General features: G+C 33.0%; 1 pseudogene; it reads left to right on the forward strand.

Annotated features, from left to right (window-relative positions):
- Positions 1–5,718: 5,718 nt before the first annotated feature.
- Positions 5,719–17,287, forward strand: LOC126691399 (anthocyanidin 3-O-glucoside 2'''-O-xylosyltransferase-like; annotated as a pseudogene).
- The last annotated feature ends 1,935 nt before the right edge of the window (positions 17,288–19,222 follow it).

A 19,222-nucleotide genomic window follows, 5' to 3' on the forward strand; every position in this document is an offset into this window, starting at 1 on the left:
AAAAAGAAATTACGGCTTATCTTTAAAGTTTAACATTTTTATTTGTTTGAAAAATAGAAAATATATTTCTAAATTATAATAGATGCAAATTATTAACCTTTAAAAAAAATTAGAAGGGTCTCTGAGTAATTAAATTAGGAAATATATTTTTAATAAAACAATTGTTTTATAAGATGAAAAGGTTATAAAATATATATATATATTCCTCTCTCTTTCCAACCATTGTCGCAACCTAGCCACCATCAACACCTATATCTTGGTCGCAACCTAACCCTTATTATCATGACAAGGGGCAAAATGGGTAAGTATTCTTAATTTTAAAACCGTGTAGCAAAATATCGTTTTTTTTTCAAACTATTTAGCAAAATGCCCATATTTTTGGAACTTAATTTTAATAAAATCGAGTTACATGTAGAACTCGAGTTCTATGCATATTTTGCCACTTATTTTTTTTATTTTTATTTTTTGAAAATTTAAGTGGAACTCGACATTGCTAATGTCAAGTTTTACTTAAAAATGTACATAGCAAATCAAGTTCCAAAACATAGGCATTTTACTAAATAGTTTGGAAAGAGGGGTATTTTGCTACATAGTTTTAAAATTAAGGGTATTTACCCATTTTGCCCCATGAAAAGCCTTCATTCAAATCTTGGTCCCCACTCCTAATTGCTCCACTCTGCCTCCTTAAGTTCTAAAAAAAACCTCCCTCAATGACGCCTTCATGGTACCTCAAAACTCTTGTAATTTCTCCTCTAAGAACTTGGATTGTAAATCACAATATTTCTTGTTACCTTGAATTATTTGGATTGTGAGAAAATGAGGAGGAAGATGAATGAATCATGGTTTTAAAAACTGAAACAGTCAAAGAACTGAAAATGAGTCCGGTTCCCGATTTTTACCGGTTCAATCGGAAGTTTTCACGGCTGAGTACCATTAATTTTCCCAATTTTTACCGAATTGGTTCTGTGTCCAAATTCCGGTTGAACCGGTTTGAATTGTCAATCCAGTTTTAAAAACCTAGGAATAAACTGAGTTATATTTTGGATTTCTTGTTACTTTGAACTATAAAATCGAATTCCATATTTTGTTTAGTGGGTGTTAAAATTTATATTTGGTTGGACCTGAGTATAGAAATATTGTATTTGGATAGAAACATTTTTGCTGAATTTGTAAACAATTTATAGAAATTTTTGTTGATTTTGTATATGGGTTTTGATGAATCAATAAATAAAAATTTCGAATTCTTATGAAAAATTGTGTGTTTGAAATTTGATGTTTTTGTGGGTCTTTATATTTCGCAGGAAAGTTTGTATATTCTACAAAAAATCTGTACATTATATGGGAAAGTTTGTACACTTTGAAATAAATCCAATCCCAATATCTTAATTTCTAATGGTAATGCATCGTGGGCATATATATATATATATATATATATAACTATATATATATATATATATATATATATATATCATCTGCTAATACACAACCTAATGTTTGAATAAAAATTCTTTCAGGTATCGTCCCATTTTGAGGACTCACAAAAATACCTCACATGGTACCACAATCTATTCTACTTACAACAATGTGTTAAACTATTTCAACAAGTCTATGTGTAAGATATCCAACATCTTATGTTCATATAGCAATATCTAGAACTCCTTTGCAAGCACCATATTAAATCTGCACCTTTTGTGGGAAAGTCTATATATTCTATGTGAAAGTTTGTACATTTTGTGGGAAAGTCTTTACATTTCATGAGAAAGACTATAAATTATATGGTAAAGTCTGTACATTTCACGGGAAAGTCTGTTTATTCTACAAGAAAGTCTATATATTGGGTGGAAAAATTTATATATCCTGGGAAAGTTGGTACATTTTGTGGGAGTGTTTATATATTTTGCAGGAAATTTTGTATTTTATGTGGAAAATTTTGCATATTTCATAGGAAAATCTGTATATATTTATGAGAAAGTATTTACATTTTGCGGGAAAATCTTCATATTCTGTGGAGAAGTCTCGATATCTTGTGAGCAAGTAAGTACATTTAGTGGTAAGTATATATATTTCGTAGGAAAATTTTTAAATCTTATGGGAAATTCTGCATATTTTAAAGGAGGTCTATACATTCAACATAAATAAAGTATGTACATTTTGTGGGAAATGTGGACACCCCCTTCCCTCAGAAAAAAAAAAAAATTTGGAGTTTGGTGGTGTCACACATTGGGTGCTTTGGAGACGTGACTCTTATGTGTGTATGTATATTCGATGATGTGTGTGTGTGTGAGTCTCTTGTTTATTTTTATTTTAAGGGGTCACCACCAACTATTGGCTTTGTATTAGGTGTGATTGGTCACCTATTTGTATAGATACCGCATTTTGTACCCATTAATAAATTTTGGTCCACGTCTCCAATGATAAGCTTGACATATGTCAACCAATGGTAATTAAAGAGTTCACAATAGTTTGGAAGTAATCACAACTCAAAATTGCTCAAATCGCTTTGAAATTGATACTGAAAAATGATTTTTGCTCACTGTTTTGACTATAACTTTTTATCCGCAAAGACATTTTGAGTGAGGTTTGTTCATTGGAAAGTAGACATCCTAGGCTTCAATTTGAACTCAAATTTTGCATGAGTTGAACTTATATCGGGTAAGTTATGACAATTTGAAGTTGGATGAACTAAGCAGTCTAATTTTCTGAGTTTTAAAACTTTATTTTAAAAGCCCAAAATATCATGCTTTGATGTGGGCCGGCCCCTAAACCCTTGAGAACATCCAAATACCATTAAAAAGCTCTGAAAACCCTAATTTTAATTTATAAATACTCATCTTGTGTCTCCAATCAAAATCCTAGGTAGAGAGTTATTTTTTGGCCTCCATCTTCTCTAAAACCCTATTTTCCCTTTTCAAAAGCCAATAACATTCCCTTAGCACTTTTTTTACAAATTAAAAAACTATCTTTAGTTAGACCTAAGGCAGAAACTAATGCTCTAATTTGATTTCTCAAAAACCTTGTTCTTGAGTTATGATTCCTAAAAACTATTGTTTTCTTTAATTCTTTTGTTCTATCAATCTAATCTTTGTGTTGTAGGTATTGAGGGGTCGGTTAAACAAACTCCAAACTTATAATTTTAAGTAAGGTGAGTGTTCTTTCCATGAAATTTTTCTTTGTTTAATAGGATTCACATGAGTTTCTTAATGTATTTTCTCTAATTGATTTATTTGATTTGTTTGTTGATTTTAATTCTTTTAATATGTGTTAAGATGATTTTAGATTGTTTATAATATGTTTTGGTTGTTCTTGCTTTATTATTTTAGTTTTATGTAAAGTTTAACATGTTTATTTATTTTTTGTTAGTTTAGTGTATTTATTTGTTTTGTTTCATGTTTATTTGTTTATGTTGATGTTTTGTGTTATTTGTTTTATGTTAGTTTAGTTTAGGGTTTCTAACATGCTTATTTGATCTCACATGCTATATCTTTGTTTGATTAAATCTATAAAAATGTGATTTTCATTTATGTGCTAAAGGATGCGTACGCATCATCGAGTATGCGTGCGCATGGTTCAACCATGCATACGCATAGTTGAGTATGCGTATGCACCTCGAATCCAGATTAAAGCAAAAATCTTGTCTTTATTTATTTAATCATTTTTTACATGTTCTTTGATTTTTTTTTTTTTTTTTTTAACTCTGTTTATGTTAATATACTATATTTAATTATTTCCCATGTTTGTTTGTGTCTTTTTGCCATGTTTGGCTTATTTGATATTTTTTCCTTATGTGTTTTATTTAATTGTTATCTTTTCCTTTTTTAATATATTTGTTTGATTGTGTTTTATTTGTTTCCTTTTATATTGTGATGTGATTTATTAACATGTTGTGTGTGTTATTTTATTTAAGTGCATGATGTATGTTTAGGTTAAGGATTATGGCTCTTTTAATAACTTATTTATTTAAATATGGCTTAGCAACACATAATGGAGGCCGGCCCACAACTTGGGCGATCATGGGTGCCTAACACCTTCCTAAGTCGTACCTAAACTCCAGACCCATAATTTGGTATGCAGGTATGCATGTAAGTGATTGGCCCAAAAGGCCCAATATGCTTTCTAAACCTAATCTAGGTGGCGGCTCCAATTTTCGCCCTTTGCCACAATCCACTCCCAAAGGCTGAGACGTACTCCCTTGCACCCACAGTGGTGACTCCATTGGGGATATAGATGAAGTTTAACTCCGACGTGTTGGTAGGCTATAATTAAATAAGGATTTTATTAATTGAGCCCAATCCTGGTTTTGTTTTTTTAAACACATGCACTTTGTACCCATGTCACCTTGGTTGGTGATGAGTGGGAAAGTGGAAGCTCCATTTGGGCCAAGATTTTCTGAAGTTCATTCCACCAACTCACAATCTGTGACATTGCCTACGATAGGTTTTGAGTACATTAACAGTTTGCCACCAATCCATTACGATCCATTTAGGCCAAGGTTGGAATCATGACCCACCTAATTGTGAGTGACCTATTGATCTGTCTCCTTAGCTTTAAGGAGCTTAACCACACGTAGATGAACTTAAATCCCAACCTTGTAGGGTTACCTAATTATGTGTGCAAGTGTGTGTGCTTTGTTTGAATTGTTTGTTGGGTTAGTAAGATGGGTCAATCTCTTAAAAAAAAAAAAAAAATCTTTTTAGTTTTTAGAAAACCAAAAAAAAAAAAAAAGTAAAGTTTTAAAGTTCTTTTTTTAAAAATAAATTTTTTCAAGAAAATTTTTTTTGAAGTTCTTAAAATTTTTTTTTTTTAAAAAAGAGTGAGTTTTTAGTTAGGTTTTTTTTATAAATTCCAAAAAGATTTTTTTTAAAGAGTGAGTTTCTTGTTTTTTAGAAGGAGTTTCTTTCAGAAGAAATATTTTTCAAAAAAGTGTGAGTTTTTAGCGAGGTTTCCTTTTAATAAATTCTAAAAAGAAAAAAAATTTAAAGTAATTTTTTTGTAAATAAAATTTTTTCTTCTTAAAAAAAATCAAATTGAGTTTTCAAGAGAGAGTTTCTTTCAAAATAAAAATTTCCAAAAAAAATCTTTTGAGTTCTTCTTTAGTAGTAAAATTTTTCAAAGGTTGGCCCATTCTAGTAATCCATTTATGTTTGATGTTTTGAGTCTTTCCTTTGTTGTGTCTTAGGCTTAGGCCCATTTGTGTCTTATTTTGTCTTTGGCTTTAAGCCCATCTTTGTCTTGCCTTGGGCCTAAGGCCCCATCCTTGTTTTTTCTAGGGGCATTAAGCCCAGTTTTGTCTAGGCTTTAAGCTTTCCTTATTTTTGTTTTGGGGCTTTATGCCCATGTCGTGTTGTCTAGGGTTGTTACCTTATCTTGTCCTCTTGTTTTGGGCCCTAGGTCCATTCTAGCTTGTCTAGGGGCATTAGGCCTATGTTTTGTCAAGGTTTGTCATCCTTTAGTATCTTCATTGTTGTGTCTCCAAGTTTCATCCTTTTGGTCTTATCTTCGTGGGTCTTGTCTAAACTTTGTGCTCTCGTTCTAGGGGTATGATTAAGTGGCAATTGAATGTATAATTTATTTTTGGTGATCTTCATGAAATGTTTCTCATAAGGATAAGTCTCTTGTAGGTGACTCATCATTGCTTCTAAAAAGGGTCTTGCACAACCCTCTTCGTCTCAAACTTTTGATAATTGCCTCAAAAGAACCGAGCTTACTTCTATTGACCAAATGGCATCAAGTGACCAAGATATTTTGAAGCAAGTGGAGGAAATTGTTGTAATGATGATTGCTCCTATCCTTGAAAAGTTATGTCATCTTGAGAGTATCCATACCAAGCATGGACAATTGGGACAAATAGTTCAAGATCTTATCTTTGAAAATTATGATGAAGGAAAAAGGAAGCTAAGGTACCCAAAGGAATTTAAGACAAGTAGCCCATGCAAAGGCAAGTCAAATGATGTTGCTATTGTTCATGCTCGCAATGGACCAAGAAAGCTAACCCCATTGGGCATGTCTTTGTTGAAAGCATTCAAGGATTTATTAAGCAAAGGAATTATGAAGCCATTGGATCTTGGTAGGTATACTCCAAATATCTCTTCTCCAACTTACTTTGCCAACAAGTATTGTGAGTACCATCAAAGCAAAGGTCACCATATGGATAAATGTGCTCAACTTCGTTATGACATTGAAGACCTTATCGAATCAAAGAAGATTACAAAGCCACATTTTGGAAAGAATTCTCTCCCAGAATGCCATGTTGTGCCTCCCTTTACTTGGGGTTGATTGATCAAGAAGTTTAGTCTTTGTTATTTTAATTTAGAAGTGTCTTCGTTTTTCAATTCAAGTATGTCTTTCAATTAAGTGAGTCTTTCAATTCATTTACTCTTTTAATTCATCAATAAAGTGGTTTGCAATGGTTTGAGTTTTATGATAAGTTCTCAACGTTTCAAGTTGATTTGTTCTCAATATGTGATGTTACATGAATGAACAATGGAAACTGGGATGAAGAGAGGCTGTTATTCTGCTATCTTAAACACATTTCCCTTTGCCCACTCCTTTTGAGCCTTTAAAGTTATTTTCTTCCAAAGTAACCATTGTCAAGGATTAACCCCTACACTAGGGGGAATGCATGAATAAAGTGATGAAAAAAAATGAAGTGAAATGAATCGTAGGTGAAAAAAAAAAAAGTGAAAAGTGAAGTACAAAAAATAGATGAAGGTGAAGAAGGTTAAAAAATGATGAAAAGTAATCATTGACCAAAGTTTTAGCCTCAAGAGAGTAAGTTTGAGCCTTTGTTATCCATTCTTTGTGAGCCAAGAACCTAAGCCTTCATTACAAGTCAAGTAAAAGTCCTTTCTGATCAATTGAAGTTGTTTGTGTAAACTACATTAGGCTTGATCCCTTTTGGGTACATAGGCAACCTTGTGAGGTGCAGCCACATCGCATCATGTAAATTGTATAACTCATGTATTGAGAATTTGAATCAACAAGATTTTTTTTAGGATAAGTTGTAATACTTGTTCATTGCTTACCATTTGTTTGTTTCTTGTAAAAGTAAAAGAGTATGCTTGGCTGAAAACCCGCAAGGGCGATCTAGGTAAATGTTTAGGCCTTAAAAAAAAAGAGTAAAAAATACCCACTAGGTTGAAAACTCGTAAAGGTGGCCTAGTCAAAGTTAGGGTAAAAAAAAGAAAAAAAGAAAGTGAATCAGTCAAGTAAGGGGCAAGGTGGAACCCATAAGGAGGATACATCCTAATAATTGAACATCTCAAAAGTTATCCATAATGAATCAAATGTTTGGTTCCCATTTTTACCATGCCTTTTAGGATGGTCCTGTTTAGTGTCTTCTTTTCTTAGAGTCTATTTGACATCGTGTTCTATGTCCTTGTCATCTTTGCTATCCTTTGTTTTGTGTGTTTGTTGCTTCTATAGAAGTTGTTGTGTCTGTCCTTGTCTTTGGTGTTTTCATGTTTCTTGCAATCTTTTCCTTGGGTTGTTATCTTTTGTTGTTTGTTTTTGTTGTTTTGTCTGTTTGTTTGCATGTTAGTTTTCTCATTTGGTTTTTCATGTGTTTGTGTGTTTGTTTGTGTCCTTGTTTCCTCTTGGGCTTTAGGCCTATCTCATACTCCGTTTGGGCCTTAGGCCTTTCCTTGCTTTGTGTTGGGCCTTAGGTCCATCTTGTTTAGTATCTTCTATGGTTGCATGTGTTGTTATGTTTGTGTGACTCCTATGTTGTTGTGTCCATCCTTGTTGTTATCTATTGTGACCATATGCATCTTTGGTGTTCGATGTAAGTCTTGTGTGACCATGTTTTACGTTACTAAACTTTTTGTATACATCTTCGTTGTTCACGTAAGTTATGTGTGATTGTTTGCAGTATGTTTTGTGATCACATGTTTCTTTGATGTTTATACGAGTCTTGTGTGTTTATTTTGTTTAACTCTTGTGTGATTGTGTACTCTTTTGCTTATGTGAGTTTGTGTGTTTGTGTTTTGTATTCTTGCATGTTTGCATGAGTCTTATGTGTTTGTTTTTGCAAACCTTGTGTGATTGTGTGAGTCATGTATGACTGTTTGTGTTTGGACGTAAATTTCTCATTTTTGAGTGGCCTGCTTGTGTTTGGACGTAAAATGCTCGGTCGAGTGGTCCATTTGGCGTAAATTTCTCATTCTTGAGTGGCCTATTTGTGTTTGGACATAAATTTCTCGTTTCGAGTGGTCCCTCTAACTTTAGGCAAAGTCCTTATAACTTAAAAGTAGAGTCCTTAAAACTCGAAAACATCTAAGATTTTCTTATGGTACATTTCTTGTTTGCATGATTGCATGCATGTATGTGTGTCATGAAGGTAGAGTCCTTAAAACTCGAAAACATATCAATTTTTTATTTTATGTTGCTTTTCACACTTCTTGTTGGAAGTGTATCAATCACATTTTTTAAGCACGCCCCCACGTTTGCATGTTTGTGTGTAGAGTGTGTGTGGACTTAAAGTTTATTAACTTGCAAAATGTTTGTCTCAAGCTTTTAACCATACTTGCAGTGCAAGTAAAGTTAAAAGAGGGGCATCTGTAGACATCATATTTTGTACCCGTTAATAAATTTTGGTCCTTGACCCCAATGATGAGCTTGACATATGTCAACCAAGGGTAATTAAATAATTCACAATAGTTTGGAAGTAATTACAACTCAAAAGTGCTCGAATCGCTTTGAATTCGATATTGAAAAATGACATTTGCTCACTGTTTTGAATATAACTTTTTATCCACAAAGACGTTTTGAGTGAGGTTTGTTTTATTGGAAAGTAAACATCCTGGACTTTAATTTGAACACAGAGTTTGCTTAAGTTGGATATCGAGTAAGTTATGACCATTTGAAGTTGGGCTAACTGAGCTGTCCAATTTTCTGGGTTTTAAAACTTCATTTTAAGGGCTCAAAACATCATGCTTTGATGTGGGCCAGCCCCTAGACCCTTGAGAATGTCGAAAGACCATTAAAAAGCCCCGAAAACCCTAATTTTAGCTTATAAACACTCATCTTATGTCTCAAATCAAAACTCTAGTTAGAGAGAGTTATTTTTTTGGCCTCCATCTTCTCTGAGACCCTATTTTCCCTTTTCAAAACTAGAGGATAGCCCCTTAGAACGTTTTTTACAAATTAAAAAAATATCTTTAGTTAGTTCTAAGGCAGAAACTAACGTTCTAATTTAATTTCTCAAAAACCTTTTTCAATTAAACCTTGTTCTTGAGTTGTGATTCCTAAAAACTATTGTTTTCTTTTATTCCTTTGTTCTATCAATCTAATCTTTGTGTTGTAGGCATTGAGGGGTCGGTTAAACAAACTCCAAACTCATAATCTTAAGCAAGGTAAGTGTTCTTTCCATGAACTCTTTCTTTGTTTAATATGATTCATATGAGTTTCTTAATGTAGTTTCTTTATTTGATTTGTTTGCTGATTTTAATTCTTTTAATATGTGTTAATATGATTTTAAGTTGTTTATAATATGTTTTGGTTGTTCTTGTTTTATTATTTTAGTTTTATGTAAAGCTTAACATGTTTATTTATTTTTTGTTAGTTTAGTGTATTTATTTGTTTTGTTTTATGTTTATTTGTTTATGTTGATGTTTTGTGTTATTTGTTTTATGTTAGTTTAGTTTAGGGTTTCTAACATGCTTATTTGATCTCACATGCTATATCTTTGTTTGATTAAATCTATAAAAATGTGATTTTCATTTATGTACTAAAGGATGCATACACATCATCGAGTATGCGTACGCACCCTGAATCTAGATTAGGGCAAACATCTTTTTTTTTTTCTTTTCTTTTTTTTTTTAATTTATTTAATCATTTTTCACATGTTCTTTGATTTTGTTTGACTCTATTTAGGTTAATATAATGTGTTTAATTATTTCCCATGTTTGTTTGAGTCTTTTTGCCATGTTTGAGTTATTTGATATTTTATTCCTTGTGTATTTTATTTAAGTGTTATCCTTTCATTTTTTAATATTTTTGTTTAATTGTGTTTTATTTGTTTCCTTTTATATTGTGATGCGATCTTTAACATGTTGTGTGTGTGATTTTATTTAAGTGCATGACGTATGTTTAGGTAAAGGATTAGGGCTCTTTTAATAACTTCTTTATTTAAATATGGCCTAGCCACACATAATGGAGGCCAACCCACAAGCGGGGCAGTCTTGGGTGCTTAACACGTTTCCAAGCCGTACCCAAAATCTGGACCCATAATCTGGGATGCAGACCTATGCATGTAAGTGATTGGCCCAAAAGGCCCAATATGGTTCCTAGACCTAATGTAGGTGGCGACTCCATTTTTCACTCTTTGCCATGGTCCACTCCTAAAGGCCAAGGCGCACTCCCTTGTGCCCACACACCTCATTTTGTACCCCTTAAGACTTGAGCCCCCGTTCCCTAAAGACAATATCACTCGAAGGCCTAAGGCTGGTTTAGGGTCCAATCTTGTAAGTCTTAATCTTGAAGGATTTTTTGGTGAAATAAAAATCCATAGTAACCCTAAGTATGCACGTAAATGCTATAAGCTTGCGTACGCATACCTCGAGCATGCGCACGAATACTTCGAGCATGCGCACGAATACTTTGAGCATGTGCATGCATACTTCGAGTATGCTATAGACAACATATTTTGTACCTGGTTAATAAACTTTAGTCCCTAGTCCCAATGATGAGCTTGAGATGTCTACGAAGGGTAGTTAAAGTTATCTTGATAGTTCGGAAGTTATCACAACTCAAAAGTACTTAAATCATTTTGAAAACGATGCTGAAAAATGACATTTTCTTACTGTTTTGATCATAACTTTTGAACCACAATTAAGTTTTGAGTGAGGTTTATTGCGGTGGAAAGCACAAATCCTGGGCTTCGATTTGAACATAATGTTTGTATGATTTGTATTTATATTGAGTGAGTTATGGCCGTTTAAATTTTGACCAACGGTGCTGTCTAAATTAGGGTTCTTGGGAAGTATGCGTACGTATGGGGGTAAGGATCCTTGTTTCTAGCAGCCTAAAACATCAGATTTTAGGGCCTAAAACATCATTCTTTGATGTGGGCCAGCCCCTAAACCTTTGAGAATGTTCAAAGCCCTTTAAATGACTCTGAAAACCCTAGTTCAAGGATATAAATACAATCTTATGCCTCCAAACTCAAAGGAGAGCTGAGGAGAGAGATTTTTCACCACCTATCTTCTAAGAACACTTCTTCCACTTTCAATCATTAGAGATCACAGCAGCTAGTATGTTTTTTAATCCCTTCAAAACCTTTTTCTAGTGGTCTTAAGGAAGAAACTATTTTTCATTCTTGAAATTAAACCCTTCCATCAAAGCTTTTCTAAAAATCTTTTTTTTTTTTTTTTTGAGTTGTGATTACTAATGGATTATTAATATATTTGATTCCTTTGATTCTCATTTGAATATGTTGTGTAGGCACTGAGGGGCGAATTAAATCTCTATAAACTTGTGATCCATCAGCTAGGTGAGTCTCTACCATGGCTTTTCCTTATTTTGGATATTCATGATTTTTGTTTTGTGTTCTTGTTTAGTTTTGGATCTTTAACATGTTTAGGGTTTATTTTTGATTTGTTTAGCCTTAATCCTTGTGCTTAATATGTGTGTGTGTGTGTGAACATTAACATGCTTTGATTTATGTTTTTTTTTCTTGGTTTAATATGAGACTTGAAGCATGCTTAGAAATATGATTTGATTTGCTTAGAAATATGATTTTCTTCTTGACTTTTCCATAATGTTATATTTGACATGTTTAACTAGAATATAATGTTTCCTTTTAAATGCATGATTTGACTTGTCATTAAATAGATATTTGAATTGATATATTTGATTGATATTTGATTTGAATTCCTTTCCTTTTATAACATGAATGATATGTCATGTTGTGTGTTTGATGCATGTTAGGGTAGGCTTAGTGTGTGTGTGTGTGTATAGAATAGAAGACTCTTTGATGAGATTTGGATTTGGAACACAATGAGTGAAGGTCGACCTATGGGTTGGGTGGGATTGGGTGCCTAACACCTTCCTATCTCTATATCTAAACTCCGGACATGTGCTCTGGTAAATATTAGTCTTTTCACAAGGGTGTTATACGTATGGTTCCTAAAACTAATCTAGGTGATGACTCCATTTTCATCCTTCGCTCGGTTCGCCCTAGGCCAAGGCATACTTCCCATGAGAAAACCACTCGTCACGGGCACTTATGCCCACATATGCACATGCATCCTTCAAGTATGCACATCCATGTAGGGTTTCAGAACACCTATATGGAAAGTTTTTGATGTAAAATTCATGTGGAGCTAATCTTACATCAATTAGGAGACGACCTATACCCCTCTCTGATCACTATAAAAGGCCATAAAGTTTTCTAAAACACACCAAATTCACTAGAAAATAGTAAATCAAAGAGGGAGTTTTTATTTCAAAAACATCCTCAAGTTAAAGTTTACTTAGTTAGATCCTATTTTGGTCTTGACCTTCGAGTTTTAGGCTTACTGACCTTCTGGTTTTGTCTTGATTAGATTGATTGAGAAGAACGGTCAAATTAAAGTTCAACAAAGAGTTCTTATGTTTGAGGTAAAGGTTTATCATTTTCTCTCTCATTTTGATTTGTTTATTTCTTTGATATCTCTGCTTTGTAGTTAGGTTTTATAGCTTTCGTATTAGAGGCATGCTAGGTTGTGTTTAATTGTTGTTTTGTTGCTGCTTTAAAAACTGTGTTTTTGGACAACTATGCGTCCGCATGCTTCATACTGTTTGGAGGTCTTCAGTTGCTTGGATTTCTTCAAAATTGGTTTCTCTGGAAAGTTTTGGATGTCTAGTTTCCATATGCTTTGACCTCATATGATTTTGAGCTACGGTTGTCGAGATATTGCTTCTAGATGGGAGGTGACGTGGTGTAAGAAATTTAATAGTACTTTTCTTGAAAAATTCATTTCTCCCAATCCAAAGGAGATATTGTCGAGCCCTTTCTATGGAAGGTAGATAAATCATCATAAATTAATTTGGTGGAGGCAGATTATACTAGTTGTGGCTAGATCGGTACAGTTTATTGTGCAAAAACACCCCAAAAATAGCTCATGACCTGAAAAATAATGTATTTAATTAAGGTTTTGGTATTTTCTTGATATTTCATCCATTTAAAATCTAATTTTGGCCCATGGAGTATCATTTTGAAGGAAATTCCATGATCTTTAATATGTTACAACTTTACCTCAATCGGATGGTCGGATAAAAAAGTCAACATTTTGACTACTCCCAGTTAGGGTTTGGTTAGCGTTGGTCAAACTTTGCCAAAAATGACAAGTTTAGGATTTTGAAATCTTGGATGGTTTGTTCTGATGCCCGATCATGATTCTTTCATGTATTTCCCTATTTTCTTAGTTTTGGAAACACGGTTATCACTTTTTAGGGTTTGAATCGACATATTGGCATGCTTTCTGAGACCAGACAAAATACGGTATCAATAGGAAATTTTGTACATTTTCTAGGAAAGTTTGTACATAATACTATATATTTTGTTGGAAAGTCTGTAGGAAATTTTGTACCTTTTATGGGAAAGTCTGTATATTTCGTGGGAAAATCTGTATATTCTAGGGGTACAGTTGTACATTTTGTGGGAATATTTGTACATTTTATAGGAAAGTCTTTATATTTTGATGGAAAGTCTATACATTCTTTGGGAAAGTATGTACATTTTATGGGAAAGTATGTATATTATGTGGGAAAATCAATGTACTTTGCGAGAAAGTTTATATGTTTGGTGGAAAAGTTAGTACATTTCATGGAAAAGTTTGTATATTCTATGGGAAAGTTTGTGAATTTGCGGAAAAAGTCTATATATTCTATTGCAAAGTCTGTACATTTTTTGGAATAGTCTGTTTATTTCATGGAAAATCCTGTATATTCTAGGGGGAAGTTTGTACATTTTGTGGGAATGTCAATACATTTTGCTAGAAAGTTTGTATAGTTTGAGGGAAATTTTGTACATGTTATGGGAAAGTTTGTATATTTTGTGAAAGAGTTAGTACATTTCATGGTAAAATTTGTATATTCTATGGGAAAATCAGAAAAATTTTGTGGGAAAGTCTGTGAATTTTGTGGAAAAGTTTATATATTTTGTGGCAAAGTTTGTACATTTTTTGAACCCTTTATCCGCACACTTCAAGTAAAAGGTGTTTTTAGAAGCTTTTATCACAACTTATTTAGTTATGTAGTCTCTTTTCAAAAATCAACTTTCTCAAAATCGAGTTCAAAGTAGAACTAAATTTCGCAAAAGTTAAGTTGTAAGCAATTCAATAATATGTGGCAAATGTGGAATTCGATTTTCTCAAACTCAAGTTTCATGTTCAATTGAATTATATAGAACTTGACTTTGATGAAATTGGGTTCAAAAATATGCTACATAATTAAATAAGTTGTGATAAAGGTTTTGTAATAAATAAAATTTCAAAAATCAAGTATTTAGCCCAAGAAAAAGCCCTTAGATAAACTTTGATATCTGTAGATCAATACTTTGTTGACGTGTATTTGTCTACGTTACTATCCCTCTCCAAGGGGAAACCAGATCAAGCATATCATATCATATCCTATCATATTATATACTATATAATAAAAGTTGGGTTTAGAAGTCGTGGTTGCGCCAAGTGGCTTCACCAAATTACAACAATATCTTGGATAAAAATAATTTTTTAAATAGAGAAAATAACTTATTTGTTCTTATCAATTTCTTTAAATAAAATAACAATAAGTGTCTTAACTAAACATGCAACATGCATCTAAGTTTTAGTCAATAAGTGTTTTAACAAAACATGGAACATGCATGTTAGATAAAATAACAATAAGTGCTTTAACAAAACATTTTACATGCATTTAAGTGTCAGTCAATAAGTGTTTTAACAAAATATGCAACATAAATTTTAGATAAAATAATAATAAGTGTTTTAACAAAATATACAATATGCATCTAAGTTTAGATAAAATAACAATAAGTGTTTTAATAAAACATGTAACACACATTTAAGTTTCAGTCAATAAGTGTTTTAACAAAACATGTAACATTCATTTTAGATAAAATAATAATAAGTTTTTTAATAAAACATATAACATGCATTTAAGTTTCAGTCAATAAGTGTTTTAACAAAACATGTAACATTCATTTTAGATAAAATAACAATGTGTTTTAACAAAACATACAACGTACATCTAAGTTTCAGTTGATAAAGATAACAACTTATTTGTTCTTATCAATTTTTTTAAATAAAGTAACAATAAATGTTTTATTAATGTTTAAAAAAATTTATCAATGTTTTATTGTGTGGGATTATTTATAAACTATTATTTATATAAATAATACATACACTTATAAAGTATTATTTGTTCTTATCAATTTTTTATAAACTATTATTATAAAGTATTATTTATATCAAGGAAATATATCCCTTGTTAAGACTTTATCAATGTTTATTTTTTTTTATATTTTAAAATTCTGTTTGTGCTAGTTTTGTGTTAATTTCTTAATATGCAGAATTCCTCCCATATTTCTTTAAAAGTCGAACTAAATTCGATTTAGAACTCCTCCTATATTCTTTTAAATCATAGACATTATTTAGTAAAATTAGATTCATTGGTCCAAATTCTTATATAAGTGTATCTTTACGTAACTTTTTTTTTTTTCATATTTTAAAAAAAGTTTAGAAATTTGGATTGTTTTTCATGTGTAATATTAACATATTTGTTCTTAAAGGCTAAAGCATAATATATTTAGAGACATTACTTAAGTTGTATAAGTTAGGGTGTTAACCATTTGAATAAAATCAACACTAAAACATATGATTTGAATATCAAAATATGACTTAAAAATGAAATTTCTTTTAGTTGTAAAAATACAATTGATTTTTTAATCTTAAGTTTGGAATTAATTATTTTAGGATAACCTTATTTATGCAAGTATTGAAAAAGATTTAATTGCTTATGTTCAAATCACCCCTTCATTAATAAACAAGGACTTATAAAAAAATAATTAAATAAATTAAAATTTTATTGATAATTTTAACTAGAGATATTATATATAATGACAAACATACAAAATTATGCATTTCATATAATAATAATCATTCATTTAGTAAAAAATAGTCCTAAAATTATGTAATATATATATATATATATATAAAGGGGAATCACTAGGTTTTAGAAAAAGAAAAAACAACCACGACCCAACAAAGATAAGTAGTTCATCAAGAAGCACAAAACTCCATGTAGCCATGTTTCCCTGGTTTGCCTTTGGCCATTTCACTCCATTCCTACACCTCTCCAACAAGCTTGCAGAGAGAGGCCATAGTGTATCCTTCTTACTGCCCGAAGGAGCACAAGCTAAGCTACAACATCTCAACTATTATCCAAACCTTATCAACTTCTATCCTTTTCTCGTTCCCCATGTAGATGGCCTACCACCTGGTGTCGTGACTGCCTCAGATGTTCCTTTTCCACTTCATGCACACCTCTGTGTTGCCTTCGATTGAACCCAAGTTCAAGTTGAAACCATTCTTAGCAATGTCAAGCCTGATTTCATATTCTATGACTTCAGCCTTTGGATGCCAACACTGGCTCGCTAACTTGGCATCAAGGCAATATACTATGTTGCGTATAGCGCGGCTGCATTTGCACTAGCGTTCCCTGCTGAGAAGAAGCCAAAGGATACTGTGGAAGATCTAATACAACCGCCTTCTGAGTCAATGCAAACAAAGTCCAAAGGAGTTCCAGATTGCACAATTAAAAATATTGGCTGAAGATCATGGAAGTGGGATGTCCTTTTACTTTCGAATTATCTTTAGCATTATTGGGAGTAATGCCATTGCCTTAAGGACTTATCAAGAGGTCGAGAGGCCATATTATGACTACGTAAGGCATCAGATCGGTAAGCCTTTTCAACTAACAGGACCAGTTCTCCCTGAAACACCGGTGACAAAGCTAGAAGAAAAATGGACTAATTGGTTATGCAATTTTGAGCAAGGTGCTGTGGTGTATTGTGCATTTGGGTTGGCTGCCACAAACATTGATATTGGAGCATCCATCTATTGGTTGTTTCGTGACCCATTGTGGATATGGGTCCATGTGGGAGTCTCTCCTTAATGACTGTCAAATAGTATGTGTTCCACACATTTTTGACCAAATTGTGAATGCCAAATTCATGGTGGAAGAACTCAAGGTTGCCGTGGAGGTGGAGAGTGTTAACGTGTATAGTGTTGTGGGCTTTAGGCTCAACTAGATTACTTGTATAACACACATTCTTGTACTACACTCTTAGTTATACTGCACTCATATACCTCATATATAAAGACACTTATGTATATTCTTTTATTTGAGAAATACATTACAATTATTCAGTATTTCTATCATGGTATTAGAGCCACTGCTCTAATCCTTTAGTGTGCCGCTCTTAAGCAATCTTGTCTTCTTGGGTGTCATCCACTGCAGCCGTTGTTGTGAGTAGCACCACTACCTCCACCGCGACTCCAGTACATCAAAGACCACTGCCTTGCCGCCACCACCACTTCCACTTCTCCGATCAGACCACATATTGCACCATTAGAAAGTAATCTCTCCAATTTTTCTTTATGTGAAAATATCGTCTTCATTGGAACTATCATGCGCCTCCACGCATCGCTACAATTCTCAGCGTTAATATCACGCGCCACCATAGGCCACCAATCCTCTCCACGCGCCTCCACGTGCCAGAACGCGGTCTGCTGACGTCATTAGTTGTGCCATGTCAGCCCTAATGACGTCATCAAGCCACGTCATCACTGCTTGTGTCAGTAACATGTCATCTTGCTTACATCAGCACTTAGTCAGCGATTACGTCATCATGCTGACATCATCACCATTGACTGTCGCCATTGATTGTTGATTTTTTTTGCCGGGTTGACTTTTTGCAATGCAGGTGCTCCTTATCCAGTTTTTCGCGTAGATTTCATTTTTGTAGTCCTTTTTTTTTTTTTTTTTTTTTTTTTTTTTTTTGCAGATTTTGCTTCTAAATGAAGAATAAGGATATGTCTTCTTCTTTTTGCAATAATTGTCGTTGACAATCCAGCAAATATTTTTGCAATTTTTGCAAACATTTTGGCCACAATATTAAGACTTGCTATCATCGCAATAGATCAACTGTTTCAATTTCTGCTGCTACTGTTGCTAACACTGAGAGTGTCCAACCAATGGCTCCCGTTTCTGCATAGTCTAAGTCTTCAGGACGCACTTTCACCATATCCACAGATGACCTTAAAAACACCATTGCCAATGTCATTCGTATGGTTGGTAATGCATCTTATTCCTCTTCTCTCTTAGCTTTATTTGGTATGTCTCCTTCCTCTTGGCTTATGGACTCTACTTATTGCAATCACATGACACCTCACTCGTCCTTATTTTCTGAACTTAAACCTACACCACACCTTCTAAATATTTGCACAGCAAATGGTTCTACAATGTCTGGTCATAATATAGGTTCTATTTCGACTTCCTATCTTTCGGTTCCTGGGGTCTTTAATGTTCTTGACATTTCTTACAATTTATTTTCTGTGGGACAATTAGCTGAGTTGGGTTATCGCATTATATTTGATTATTCTGGGTGTATTGTGCAGGATCTGTGGACAGGACGAGAGCTTGGGACCGGTCCCAGAGTTGGGCGTATGTTTCCCGTAGACAACCTTCGTCTTCCACTTATTGCTCTTATTTCTGTTACTGCAGCTACTACAATTTCTTCAATTCCTTCCCTTGCACTTTGGCATGCTCGACTTGGTCACGCATCTTCCTCTCAAGTACAACAATTGACTTCTAGCAGTTTGTTAGGTTTAGTGTCTACAAAAATTTTTGATTGTGTTTTATGTCAATTAGGAAAACAACCAGTTTTGCCTTTCAATACTAGTGAATCAATATCCATTGATATCTTTAACCTTATTCATTTTGATGTTTGGGGGCCTTCCTTTATCTCTAGTATTGGTGGGTCACGATATTTTGTTGTCTTTGTTAATGATTACTCTTGCTATAGCTAGATTTTTAATATGAAATATCGTTCTGAATTATTGCAAGTATATTCTAATTTTGCAAAAATGGTTGAAACTCAGTTTTCCAAACGTATCAAAATTTTTCGATATAATAATGCTCTTGAATACACTCAATATGCTTTCCAAGCTGTTTTGCATTCCTA

This window comes from Quercus robur, chromosome 7, assembly GCF_932294415.1.
Source record: "Quercus robur chromosome 7, dhQueRobu3.1, whole genome shotgun sequence".
Lineage (NCBI taxonomy): Eukaryota > Viridiplantae > Streptophyta > Magnoliopsida > Fagales > Fagaceae > Quercus > Quercus robur.